We start from the raw sequence: 15435 nt of genomic DNA on the forward strand, positions 1-15435 counted from the left end.
CTGTTTCAGAGCAAGACATCTTGTTTTTAAGCAAACTGAACAACTTACAATATCCTAAGAAAACACATATAAACAGATTTTATCCAGGGGAGAAACAAGGGGTTTTAACATGTTTGTAATTTGACCATTTAAAGTAATTGCAACTCTGTTTCTACACCTCTAACCAGAAAGAAACAGGGCTTCTATGCATTGTAATCAGCTTATACACTGTTTCAGAGCAAGACATCTTGTTTTTAAGCAAACTGAAAAACTTACAATATCCTAAGAAAACACATATTTCAAGTAAAAAGATTTTATACAGGGGAGAAACAAGGTGTTTTAACATGTTTGTAATTTGACCATTTAAAGTAATTGCAACTCTGTTTCTACACCTCTAACCACAAGGAGGCAACGTTTCCATGCATTGTAATCGGCTTATACATGGTTTCAGAGCAAGAAATACTGTTTTTAACCAAACTGAATAACTTACAATATCCTAAGAAAACACATATTTCATATAAACAGATTTTATCCAGGGGAGAAACAAGGGGTTTTAACATGTTTGTAATTTGACCATTTAAAGTAATTGCAACTCTGTTTCTACACCTCTAACCAGAAAGAAACAGGGTTTCTATGCATTGTAATCGGCTTATACATGGTTTCAGAGCAAGAAATACTGTTTTTAACCAAACTGAATAACTTACAATATCCTAAGAAAACACATATTTCAAGTGAAAAGATTTTATACAGGGGAGAAACAAGGTGTTTTAACATGTTTGTAATTTGACCATTTAAAGTAATTGCAACTCTGTTTCTACACCTCTAACCAGAAAGAAACAGGGCTTCTATGCATTGTAATCGGCTTATACACTGTTTCAGAGCAAGACATCTTGTTTTTAAGCAAACTGAATAACTTACAATATCCTAAGAAAACACATATTTCAAGTAAAAAGATTTCATACAGGGGAGAAACAAGGGGATTTAACATGTTTGTAATTTGACCATTTAAAGTAATTGCAACTCTGTTTCTACACCTCTAACCAGAAAGAAACAGGGCTTCTATGCATTGTAATCGGCTTATACACTGTTTCAGAGCAAGACATCTTGTTTTTAAGCAAACTGAATAACTTACAATATCCTAAGAAAACACATATTTCAAGTAAAAAGATTTTATACAGGGGAGAAACAAGGTGTTTTAACATGTTTGTAATTTGACCATTTAAAGTAATTGCAACTCTGTTTCTAAACCTCTAACCAGAAAGAAACAGGGCTTCTATGCATTGTAATCGGCTTATACACTGTTTCAGAGCAAGACATCTTGTTTTTAAGCAAACTGAATAACTTACAATATGCTAAGAAAACACATATTTCAAGTGAAAAGATTTTATACAGGGGAGAAACAAGGTGTTTTATCATGTTTGTAATTTGACCATTTAAAGTAATTGCAACTCTGTTTCTACACCTCTAACCATAAAGAAACAGGGTTTCTATGCATTGTAATCGGCTTATACATGGTTTCAGAGCAAGAAATACTGTTTTTAACCAAACTGAATAACTTACAATATCCTAAGAAAACACATATTTCAAGTGAAAAGATTTTATACAGGGGAGAAACAAGGTGTTTTAACATGTTTGTAATTTGACCATTTAAAGTAATTGCAACTCTGTTTCTACACCTCTAACCAGAAAGAAACAGGGCTTCTATGCATTGTAATCGGCTTATACACTGTTTCAGAGCAAGACATCTTGTTTTTAAGCAAACTGAATAACTTACAATATCCTAAGAAAACACATATTTCAAGTAAAAAGATTTTATACAGGGGAGAAACAAGGGGATTTAACATGTTTGTAATTTGGCCATTTAAAGTAATTGCAACTCTGTTTCTACACCTCTAACCAGAAAGAAACAGGGCTTCTATGCATTGTAATCGGCTTATACACTGTTTCAGAGCAAGACATCTTGTTTTTAAGCAAACTGAACAACTTACAATATCCTAAGAAAACACATATTTCAAGTGAAAATATTTTATACAGGGGAGAAACAAGGTGTTTTAACATGTTTGTAATTTGACCATTTAAAGTAATTGCAACTCTGTTTCTACACCTCTAACCAGAAAGAAACAGGGCTTCTATGCATTGTAATCAGCTTATACACTGTTTCAGAGCAAGACATCTTGTTTTTAAGCAAATTGAACAACTTACAATATCCTAAGAAAACACATATTTCAAGTGAAAATATTTTATACAGGGGAGAAACAAGGGGATTTAACATGTTTGTAATTTGACCATTTAAAGTAATTGCAACTCTGTTTCTACACCTCTAACCACAAGGAGGCAACGTTTCGATGCATTGTAATCGGCTTATACACTGTTTCAGAGCAAGACATCTTGTTTTTAAGCAAACTGAACAACTTACAATATCCTAAGAAAACACATATTTCAAGTGAAAATATTTTATACAGGGGAGAAACAAGGGGATTTAACATGTTTGTAATTTGATCATTTAAAGTAATTGCAACTCTGTTTCTACACCTCTAACCAGAAAGAAACAGGGCTTCTATGCATTGTAATCGGCTTATACACTGTTTCAGAGAACGACATCTTGTTTTTAAGCAAACTGAATAACTTACAATATCCTAAGAAAACACATATTTCAAGTAAAAAGATTTTATACAGGGGAGAAACAAGGTGTTTTAACATGTTTGTAATTTGACCATTTAAAGTAATTGCAACTCTGTTTCTACACCTCTAACCATAAAGAAACAGGGCTTCTATGCATTGTAATCAGCTTATACACTGTTTCAGAGCAAGACATCTTGTTTTTAAGCAAACTGAACAACTTACAATATCCTAAGAAAACACATATTTCATATAAACAGATTTTATCCAGGGGAGAAACAAGGGGTTTTAACATGTTTGTAATTTGACCATTTAAAGTAATTGCAACTCTGTTTCTACACCTCTAACCACAAGGAGGCAACGTTTCCATGCATTGTAATCGGCTTATACATGGTTTCAGAGCAAGAAATACTGTTTTTAACCAAACTGAATAACTTACAATATCCTAAGAAAACACATATTTCATATAAACAGATTTTATCCAGGGGAGAAACAAGGGGTTTTAACATGTTTGTAATTTGACCATTTAAAGTAATTGCAACTCTGTTTCTACACCTCTAACCAGAAAGAAAAGGGCTTCTATGCATTTTAATCAGCTTATACACTGTTTCAGAGCAAGACATCTTGTTTTTAAGCAAACTGAAAAACTTACAATATCCTAAGAAAACACATATTTCAAGTAAAAAGATTTTATACAGGGGAGAAACAAGGTGTTTTAACATGTTTGTAATTTGACCATTTAAAGTAATTGCAACTCTGTTTCTACACCTCTAACCACAAGGAGGCAACGTTTCGATGCATTGTAATCGGCTTATACACTGTTTCAGAGCAAGACATCTTGTTTTTAAGCCAACTGAACAACTTACAATATCCTAAGAAAACACATATTTCAAGTGAAAAGATTTTATACAGGGGAGAAACAAGGTGTTTTAACATGTTTGTAATTTGACCATTTAAAGTAATTGCAACTCTGTTTCTACACCTCTAACCACAAGGAGGCAACGTTTCCATGCATTGTAATCGGCTTATACATGGTTTCAGAGCAAGAAATACTGTTTTTAACCAAACTGAATAACTTACAATATCCTAAGAAAACACATATTTCAAGTGAAAAGATTTTATACAGGGGAGAAACAAGGTGTTTTAACATGTTTGTAATTTGACCATTTAAAGTAATTGCAACTCTGTTTCTACACCTCTAACCAGAAAGAAACAGGGCTTCTATGCATTGTAATCGGCTTATACACTGTTTCAGAGCAAGACATCTTGTTTTTAAGCAAACTGAATAACTTACAATATCCTAAGAAAACACATATTTCAAGTAAAAAGATTTTATACAGGGGAGAAACAAGGGGATTTAACATGTTTGTAATTTGGCCATTTAAAGTAATTGCAACTCTGTTTCTACACCTCTAACCAGAAAGAAACAGGGCTTCTATGCATTGTAATCGGCTTATACACTGTTTCAGAGCAAGACATCTTGTTTTTAAGCAAACTGAACAACTTACAATATCCTAAGAAAACACATATTTCAAGTGAAAATATTTTATACAGGGGAGAAACAAGGTGTTTTAACATGTTTGTAATTTGACCATTTAAAGTAATTGCAACTCTGTTTCTACACCTCTAACCAGAAAGAAACAGGGCTTCTATGCATTGTAATCAGCTTATACACTGTTTCAGAGCAAGACATCTTGTTTTTAAGCAAATTGAACAACTTACAATATCCTAAGAAAACACATATTTCAAGTGAAAATATTTTATACAGGGGAGAAACAAGGGGATTTAACATGTTTGTAATTTGACCATTTAAAGTAATTGCAACTCTGTTTCTACACCTCTAACCACAAGGAGGCAACGTTTCGATGCATTGTAATCGGCTTATACACTGTTTCAGAGCAAGACATCTTGTTTTTAAGCAAACTGAACAACTTACAATATCCTAAGAAAACACATATTTCAAGTGAAAATATTTTATACAGGGGAGAAACAAGGGGATTTAACATGTTTGTAATTTGATCATTTAAAGTAATTGCAACTCTGTTTCTACACCTCTAACCAGAAAGAAACAGGGCTTCTATGCATTGTAATCGGCTTATACACTGTTTCAGAGAACGACATCTTGTTTTTAAGCAAACTGAATAACTTACAATATCCTAAGAAAACACATATTTCAAGTAAAAAGATTTTATACAGGGGAGAAACAAGGTGTTTTAACATGTTTGTAATTTGACCATTTAAAGTAATTGCAACTCTGTTTCTACACCTCTAACCATAAAGAAACAGGGCTTCTATGCATTGTAATCAGCTTATACACTGTTTCAGAGCAAGACATCTTGTTTTTAAGCAAACTGAACAACTTACAATATCCTAAGAAAACACATATTTCATATAAACAGATTTTATCCAGGGGAGAAACAAGGGGTTTTAACATGTTTGTAATTTGACCATTTAAAGTAATTGCAACTCTGTTTCTACACCTCTAACCACAAGGAGGCAACGTTTCCATGCATTGTAATCGGCTTATACATGGTTTCAGAGCAAGAAATACTGTTTTTAACCAAACTGAATAACTTACAATATCCTAAGAAAACACATATTTCATATAAACAGATTTTATCCAGGGGAGAAACAAGGGGTTTTAACATGTTTGTAATTTGACCATTTAAAGTAATTGCAACTCTGTTTCTACACCTCTAACCAGAAAGAAAAGGGCTTCTATGCATTTTAATCAGCTTATACACTGTTTCAGAGCAAGACATCTTGTTTTTAAGCAAACTGAAAAACTTACAATATCCTAAGAAAACACATATTTCAAGTAAAAAGATTTTATACAGGGGAGAAACAAGGTGTTTTAACATGTTTGTAATTTGACCATTTAAAGTAATTGCAACTCTGTTTCTACACCTCTAACCACAAGGAGGCAACGTTTCGATGCATTGTAATCGGCTTATACACTGTTTCAGAGCAAGACATCTTGTTTTTAAGCCAACTAAACAACTTACAATATCCTAAGAAAACACATATTTCAAGTGAAAAGATTTTATACAGGGGAGAAACAAGGTGTTTTAACATGTTTGTAATTTGACCATTTAAAGTAATTGCAACTCTGTTTCTACACCTCTAACCACAAGGAGGCAACGTTTCCATGCATTGTAATCGGCTTATACATGGTTTCAGAGCAAGAAATACTGTTTTTAACCAAACTGAATAACTTACAATATCCTAAGAAAACACATATTTCATATAAACAGATTTTATCCAGGGGAGAAACAAGGGGATTTAACATGTTTGTAATTTGACCATTTAAAGTAATTGCAACTCTGTTTCTACACCTCTAACCAGAAAGAAACAGGGCTTCTATGCATTGTAATCGGCTTATACACTGTTTCAGAGCAAGACATCTTGTTTTTAAGCAAACTGAATAACTTACAATATCCTAAGAAAACACATATTTCAAGTAAAAAGATTTTATACAGGGGAGAAACAAGGTGTTTTAACATGTTTGTAATTTGACCATTTAAAGTAATTGCAACTCTGTTTCTAGACCTCTAACCAGAAAGAAACAGGGCTTCTATGCATTGTAATCAGCTTATACACTGTTTCAGAGCAAGACATCTTGTTTTTAAGCAAACTGAACAACTTACAATATCCTAAGAAAACACATATTTCAAGTGAAAATATTTTATACAGGGGAGAAACAAGGGGATTTAACATGTTTGTAATTTGACCATTTAAAGTAATTGCAACTCTGTTTCTACACCTCTAACCAGAAAGAAACAGGGCTTCTATGCATTGTAATCAGCTTATACACTGTTTCAGAGCAAGACATCTTGTTTTTAAGCAAACTGAACAACTTACAATATCCTAAGAAAACACATATTTCAAGTGAAAATATTTTATACAGGGGAGAAACAAGGTGTTTTAACATGTTTGTAATTTGACCATTTAAAGTAATTGCAACTCTGTTTCTACACCTCTAACCAGAAAGAAACAGGGCTTCTATGCATTGTAATCGGCTTATACACTGTTTCAGAGCAAGACATCTTGTTTTTAAGCAAACTGAATAACTTACAATATCCTAAGAAAACACATATTTCAAGTAAAAAGATTTTATACAGGGGAGAAACAAGGTGTTTTAACATGTTTGTAATTTGACCATTTAAAGTAATTGCAACTCTGTTTCTACACCTCTAACCATAAAGAAACAGGGTTTCTATGCATTGTAATCGGCTTATACATGGTTTCAGAGCAAGAAATACTGTTTTTAACCAAACCGAATAACTTACAATATGCTAAGAAAACACATATTTCAAGTGAAAAGATTTTATACAGGGGAGAAACAAGGTGTTTTATCATGTTTGTAATTTGACCATTTAAAGTAATTGCAACTCTGTTTCTACACCTCTAACCAGAAAGAAACAGGGCTTCTATGCATTGTAATCACCTTATACACTGTTTCAGAGCAAGACATCTTGTTTTTAAGCAAACTGAACAACTTACAATATCCTAAGAAAACACATATTTCATATAAACAGATTTTATCCAGGGGAGAAACAAGGGGTTTTAACATGTTTGTAATTTGACCATTTAAAGTAATTGCAACTCTGTTTCTAGACCTCTAACCACAAGGAGGCAACGTTTCCATGCATTGTAATCGGCTTATACATGGTTTCAGAGCAAGAAATACTGTTTTTAACCAAACTTAATAACTTACAATATCCTAAGAAAACACATATTTCATATAAACAGATTTTATCCAGGGGAGAAACAAGGGGTTTTAACATGTTTGTAATTTGACCATTTAAAGTAATTGCAACTCTGTTTCTACACCTCTAACCAGAAAGAAACAGGGCTTCTATGCATTGTAATCGGCTTATACACTGTTTCAGAGCAAGACATCTTGTTTTTAAGCAAACTGAATAACTTACAATATCCTAAGAAAACACATATTTCAAGTAAAAAGATTTTATACAGGGGAGAAACAAGGTGTTTTAACATGTTTGTAATTTGACCATTTAAAGTAATTGCAACTCTGTTTCTACACCTCTAACCAGAAAGAAAAGGGCTTCTATGCATTGTAATCAGCTTATACACTGTTTCAGAGCAAGACATCTTGTTTTTAAGCAAACTGAAAAACTTACAATATCCTAAGAAAACACATATTTCAAGTAAAAAGATTTTATACAGGGGAGAAACAAGGTGTTTTAACATGTTTGTAATTTGACCATTTAAAGTAATTGCAACTCTGTTTCTACACCTCTAACCACAAGGAGGCAACGTTTCGATGCATTGTAATCGGCTTATACACTGTTTCAGAGCAAGACATCTTGTTTTTAAGCCAACTGAACAACTTACAATATCCTAAGAAAACACATATTTCAAGTGAAAAGATTTTATACAGGGGAGAAACAAGGTGTTTTAACATGTTTGTAATTTGACCATTTAAAGTAATTGCAACTCTGTTTCTACACCTCTAACCACAAGGAGGCAACGTTTCCATGCATTGTAATCGGCTTATACATGGTTTCAGAGCAAGAAATACTGTTTTTAACCAAACTGAATAACTTACAATATCCTAAGAAAACACATATTTCATATAAACAGATTTTATCCAGGGGAGAAACAAGGGGATTTAACATGTTTGTAATTTGACCATTTAAAGTAATTGCAACTCTGTTTCTACACCTCTAACCAGAAAGAAACAGGGCTTCTATGCATTGTAATCGGCTTATACACTGTTTCAGAGCAAGACATCTTGTTTTTAAGCAAACTGAATAACTTACAATATCCTAAGAAAACACATATTTCAAGTAAAAAGATTTTATACAGGGGAGAAACAAGGTGTTTTAACATGTTTGTAATTTGACCATTTAAAGTAATTGCAACTCTGTTTCTAGACCTCTAACCAGAAAGAAACAGGGCTTCTATGCATTGTAATCAGCTTATACACTGTTTCAGAGCAAGACATCTTGTTTTTAAGCAAACTGAACAACTTACAATATCCTAAGAAAACACATATTTCAAGTGAAAATATTTTATACAGGGGAGAAACAAGGGGATTTAACATGTTTGTAATTTGACCATTTAAAGTAATTGCAACTCTGTTTCTACACCTCTAACCACAAGGAGGCAACGTTTCGATGCATTGTAATCGGCTTATACACTGTTTCAGAGCAAGACATCTTGTTTTTAAGCAAACTGAACAACTTACAATATCCTAAGAAAACACATATTTCATATAAACAGATTTTATCCAGGGGAGAAACAAGGGGATTTAACATGTTTGTAATTTGACCATTTAAAGTAATTGCAACTCTGTTTCTACACCTCTAACCAGAAAGAAACAGGGCTTCTATGCATTGTAATCAGCTTATACACTGTTTCAGAGCAAGACATCTTGTTTTTAAGCAAACTGAATAACTTACAATATGCTAAGAAAACACATATTTCAAGTGAAAAGATTTTATACAGGGGAGAAACAAGGTGTTTTATCATGTTTGTAATTTGACCATTTAAAGTAATTGCAACTCTGTTTCTACACCTCTAACCATAAAGAAACAGGGTTTCTATGCATTGTAATCGGCTTATACATGGTTTCAGAGCAAGAAATACTGTTTTTAACCAAACCGAATAACTTACAATATGCTAAGAAAACACATATTTCAAGTGAAAAGATTTTATACAGGGGAGAAACAAGGTGTTTTATCATGTTTGTAATTTGACCATTTAAAGTAATTGCAACTCTGTTTCTACACCTCTAACCAGAAAGAAACAGGGCTTCTATGCATTGTAATCAGCTTATACACTGTTTCAGAGCAAGACATCTTGTTTTTAAGCAAACTGAACAACTTACAATATCCTAAGAAAACACATATTTCATATAAACAGATTTTATCCAGGGGAGAAACAAGGGGTTTTAACATGTTTGTAATTTGACCATTTAAAGTAATTGCAACTCTGTTTCTAGACCTCTAACCACAAGGAGGCAACGTTTCCATGCATTGTAATCGGCTTATACATGGTTTCAGAGCAAGAAATACTGTTTTTAACCAAACTTAATAACTTACAATATCCTAAGAAAACACATATTTCATATAAACAGATTTTATCCAGGGGAGAAACAAGGGGTTTTAACATGTTTGTAATTTGACCATTTAAAGTAATTGCAACTCTGTTTCTACACCTCTAACCAGAAAGAAACAGGGCTTCTATGCATTGTAATCGGCTTATACACTGTTTCAGAGCAAGACATCTTGTTTTTAAGCAAACTGAATAACTTACAATATCCTAAGAAAACACATATTTCAAGTAAAAAGATTTTATACAGGGGAGAAACAAGGTGTTTTAACATGTTTGTAATTTGACCATTTAAAGTAATTGCAACTCTGTTTCTACACCTCTAACCAGAAAGAAAAGGGCTTCTATGCATTGTAATCAGCTTATACACTGTTTCAGAGCAAGACATCTTGTTTTTAAGCAAACTGAAAAACTTACAATATCCTAAGAAAACACATATTTCAAGTAAAAAGATTTTATACAGGGGAGAAACAAGGTGTTTTAACATGTTTGTAATTTGACCATTTAAAGTAATTGCAACTCTGTTTCTACACCTCTAACCACAAGGAGGCAACGTTTCGATGCATTGTAATCGGCTTATACACTGTTTCAGAGCAAGACATCTTGTTTTTAAGCCAACTGAACAACTTACAATATCCTAAGAAAACACATATTTCAAGTGAAAAGATTTTATACAGGGGAGAAACAAGGTGTTTTAACATGTTTGTAATTTGACCATTTAAAGTAATTGCAACTCTGTTTCTACACCTCTAACCACAAGGAGGCAACGTTTCCATGCATTGTAATCGGCTTATACATGGTTTCAGAGCAAGAAATACTGTTTTTAACCAAACTGAATAACTTACAATATCCTAAGAAAACACATATTTCATATAAACAGATTTTATCCAGGGGAGAAACAAGGGGATTTAACATGTTTGTAATTTGACCATTTAAAGTAATTGCAACTCTGTTTCTACACCTCTAACCAGAAAGAAACAGGGCTTCTATGCATTGTAATCGGCTTATACACTGTTTCAGAGCAAGACATCTTGTTTTTAAGCAAACTGAATAACTTACAATATCCTAAGAAAACACATATTTCAAGTAAAAAGATTTTATACAGGGGAGAAACAAGGTGTTTTAACATGTTTGTAATTTGACCATTTAAAGTAATTGCAACTCTGTTTCTACACCTCTAACCAGAAAGAAACAGGGCTTCTATGCATTGTAATCAGCTTATACACTGTTTCAGAGCAAGACATCTTGTTTTTAAGCAAACTGAACAACTTACAATATCCTAAGAAAACACATATTTCAAGTGAAAATATTTTATACAGGGGAGAAACAAGGGGATTTAACATGTTTGTAATTTGACCATTTAAAGTAATTGCAACTCTGTTTCTACACCTCTAACCAGAAAGAAACAGGGCTTCTATGCATTGTAATCAGCTTATACACTGTTCCAGAGCAAGACATCTTGTTTTTAAGCAAATTGAACAACTTACAATATCCTAAGAAAACACATATTTCAAGTGAAAATATTTTATACAGGGGAGAAACAAGGGGATTTAACATGTTTGTAATTTGACCATTTAAAGTAATTGCAACTCTGTTTCTACACCTCTAACCACAAGGAGGCAACGTTTCGATGCATTGTAATCGGCTTATACACTGTTTCAGAGCAAGACATCTTGTTTTTAAGCAAACTGAACAACTTACAATATCCTAAGAAAACACATATTTCAAGTGAAAATATTTTATACAGGGGAGAAACAAGGGGATTTAACATGTTTGTAATTTGACCATTTAAAGTAATTGCAACTCTGTTTCTACACCTCTAACCAGAAAGAAACAGGGCTTCTATGCATTGTAATCAGCTTATACACTGTTTCAGAGCAAGACATCTTGTTTTTAAGCAAACTGAACAACTTACAATATCCTAAGAAAACACATATTTCAAGTGAAAATATTTTATACAGGGGAGAAACAAGGGGATTTAACATGTTTGTAATTTGATCATTTAAAGTAATTGCAACTCTGTTTCTACACCTCTAACCAGAAAGAAACAGGGCTTCTATGCATTGTAATCGGCTTATACACTGTTTCAGAGAACGACATCTTGTTTTTAAGCAAACTGAATAACTTAAAATATCCTAAGAAAACACATATTTCAAGTAAAAAGATTTTATACAGGGGAGAAACAAGGTGTTTTAACATGTTTGTAATTTGACCATTTAAAGTAATTGCAACTCTGTTTCTACACCTCTAACCAGAAAGAAACAGGGCTTCTATGCATTGTAATCAGCGTATACACTGTTTCAGAGCAAGACATCTTGTTTTTAAGCAAACTGAACAACTTACAATATCCTAAGAAAACACATATTTCATATAAACAGATTTTATCCAGGGGAGAAACAAGGGGTTTTAACATGTTTGTAATTTGACCATTTAAAGTAATTGCAACTCTGTTTCTACACCTCTAACCACAAGGAGGCAACGTTTCCATGCATTGTAATCGGCTTATACATGGTTTCAGAGCAAGAAATACTGTTTTTAACCAAACTGAATAACTTACAATATCCTAAGAAAACATATTTCATATAAACAGATTTTATCCAGGGGAGAAACAAGGGGTTTTAACATGTTTGTAATTTGACCATTTAAAGTAATTGCAACTCTGTTTCTACACCTCTAACCAGAAAGAAAAGGGCTTCTATGCATTGTAATCAGCTTATACACTGTTTCAGAGCAAGACATCTTGTTTTTAAGCAAACTGAAAAACTTACAATATCCTAAGAAAACACATATTTCAAGTAAAAAGATTTTATACAGGGGAGAAACAAGGTGTTTTAACATGTTTGTAATTTGACCATTTAAAGTAATTGCAACTCTGTTTCTACACCTCTAACCACAAGGAGGCAATGTTTCCATGCATTGTAATCGGCTTATACATGGTTTCAGAGCAAGAAATACTGTTTTTAACCAAACTGAATAACTTACAATATCCTAAGAAAACACATATTTCATATAAACAGATTTTATCCAGGGGAGAAACAAGGTGTTTTAACATGTTTGTAATTTGACCATTTAAAGTAATTGCAACTCTGTTTCTACACCTCTAACCACAAGGAGGCAACGTTTCGAAGTATTGTAATCGGCTTATACACTGTTTCAGAGCAAGACATCTTGTTTTTAAGCAAACTGAACAACTTACAATATCCTAAGAAAACACATATTTCAAGTGAAAATATTTTATACAGGGGAGAAACAAGGGGATTTAACATGTTTGTAATTTGATCATTTAAAGTAATTGCAACTCTGTTTCTACACCTCTAACCAGAAAGAAACAGGGCTTCTATGCATTGTAATCGGCTTATACACTGTTTCAGAGAACGACATCTTGTTTTTAAGCAAACTGAATAACTTACAATATGCTAAGAAAACACATATTTCAAGTGAAAAGATTTTATACAGGGGAGAAACAAGGTGTTTTATCATGTTTGTAATTTGACCATTTAAAGTAATTGCAACTCTGTTTCTACACCTCTAACCATAAAGAAACAGGGTTTCTATGCATTGTAATCGGCTTATACATGGTTTCAGAGCAAGAAATACTGTTTTTAACCAAACTGAATAACTTACAATATCCTAAGAAAACACATATTTCAAGTGAAAAGATTTTATACAGGGGAGAAACAAGGTGTTTTAACATGTTTGTAATTTGACCATTTAAAGTAATTGCAACTCTGTTTCTACACCTCTAACCAGAAAGAAACAGGGCTTCTATGCATTGTAATCGGCTTATACACTGTTTCAGAGCAAGACATCTTGTTTTTAAGCAAACTGAATAACTTACAATATCCTAAGAAAACACATATTTCAAGTAAAAAGATTTTATACAGGGGAGAAACAAGGGGATTTAACATGTTTGTAATTTGGCCATTTAAAGTAATTGCAACTCTGTTTCTACACCTCTAACCAGAAAGAAACAGGGCTTCTATGCATTGTAATCGGCTTATACACTGTTTCAGAGCAAGACATCTTGTTTTTAAGCAAACTGAACAACTTACAATATCCTAAGAAAACACATATTTCAAGTGAAAATATTTTATACAGGGGAGAAACAAGGTGTTTTAACATGTTTGTAATTTGACCATTTAAAGTAATTGCAACTCTGTTTCTACACCTCTAACCAGAAAGAAACAGGGCTTCTATGCATTGTAATCAGCTTATACACTGTTCCAGAGCAAGACATCTTGTTTTTAAGCAAATTGAACAACTTACAATATCCTAAGAAAACACATATTTCAAGTGAAAATATTTTATACAGGGGAGAAACAAGGGGATTTAACATGTTTGTAATTTGACCATTTAAAGTAATTGCAACTCTGTTTCTACACCTCTAACCACAAGGAGGCAACGTTTCGATGCATTGTAATCGGCTTATACACTGTTTCAGAGCAAGACATCTTGTTTTTAAGCAAACTGAACAACTTACAATATCCTAAGAAAACACATATTTCAAGTGAAAATATTTTATACAGGGGAGAAACAAGGGGATTTAACATGTTTGTAATTTGACCATTTAAAGTAATTGCAACTCTGTTTCTACACCTCTAACCAGAAAGAAACAGGGCTTCTATGCATTGTAATCAGCTTATACACTGTTTCAGAGCAAGACATCTTGTTTTTAAGCAAACTGAACAACTTACAATATCCTAAGAAAACACATATTTCAAGTGAAAATATTTTATACAGGGGAGAAACAAGGGGATTTAACATGTTTGTAATTTGATCATTTAAAGTAATTGCAACTCTGTTTCTACACCTCTAACCAGAAAGAAACAGGGCTTCTATGCATTGTAATCGGCTTATACACTGTTTCAGAGAACGACATCTTGTTTTTAAGCAAACTGAATAACTTAAAATATCCTAAGAAAACACATATTTCAAGTAAAAAGATTTTATACAGGGGAGAAACAAGGTGTTTTAACATGTTTGTAATTTGACCATTTAAAGTAATTGCAACTCTGTTTCTACACCTCTAACCAGAAAGAAACAGGGCTTCTATGCATTGTAATCAGCGTATACACTGTTTCAGAGCAAGACATCTTGTTTTTAAGCAAACTGAAAAACTTACAATATCCTAAGAAAACACATATTTCAAGTAAAAAGATTTTATACAGGGGAGAAACAAGGTGTTTTAACATGTTTGTAATTTGACCATTTAAAGTAATTGCAACTCTGTTTCTACACCTCTAACCACAAGGAGGCAATGTTTCCATGCATTGTAATCGGCTTATACATGGTTTCAGAGCAAGAAATACTGTTTTTAACCAAACTGAATAACTTACAATATCCTAAGAAAACACATATTTCATATAAACAGATTTTATCCAGGGGAGAAACAAGGTGTTTTAACATGTTTGTAATTTGACCATTTAAAGTAATTGCAACTCTGTTTCTACACCTCTAACCACAAGGAGGCAACGTTTCGAAGTATTGTAATCGGCTTATACACTGTTTCAGAGCAAGACATCTTGTTTTTAAGCCAACTGAACAACTTACAATATCCTAAGAAAACACATATTTCAAGTGAAAAGATTTTATACAGGGGAGAAACAAGGTGTTTTAACATGTTTGTAATTTGACCATTTAAAGTAATTGCAACTCTGTTTCTACACCTCTAACCACAAGGAGGCAACGTTTCCATGCATTGTAATCGGCTTATACATGGTTTCAGAGCAAGAAATACTGTTTTTAACCAAACTGAAT

Source organism: Electrophorus electricus, chromosome 1 (assembly GCF_041902795.1).
Source record: "Electrophorus electricus isolate QZ-2024a chromosome 1, ASM4190279v1, whole genome shotgun sequence".
Classification (NCBI taxonomy): Eukaryota; Metazoa; Chordata; class Actinopteri; order Gymnotiformes; family Gymnotidae; genus Electrophorus; species Electrophorus electricus.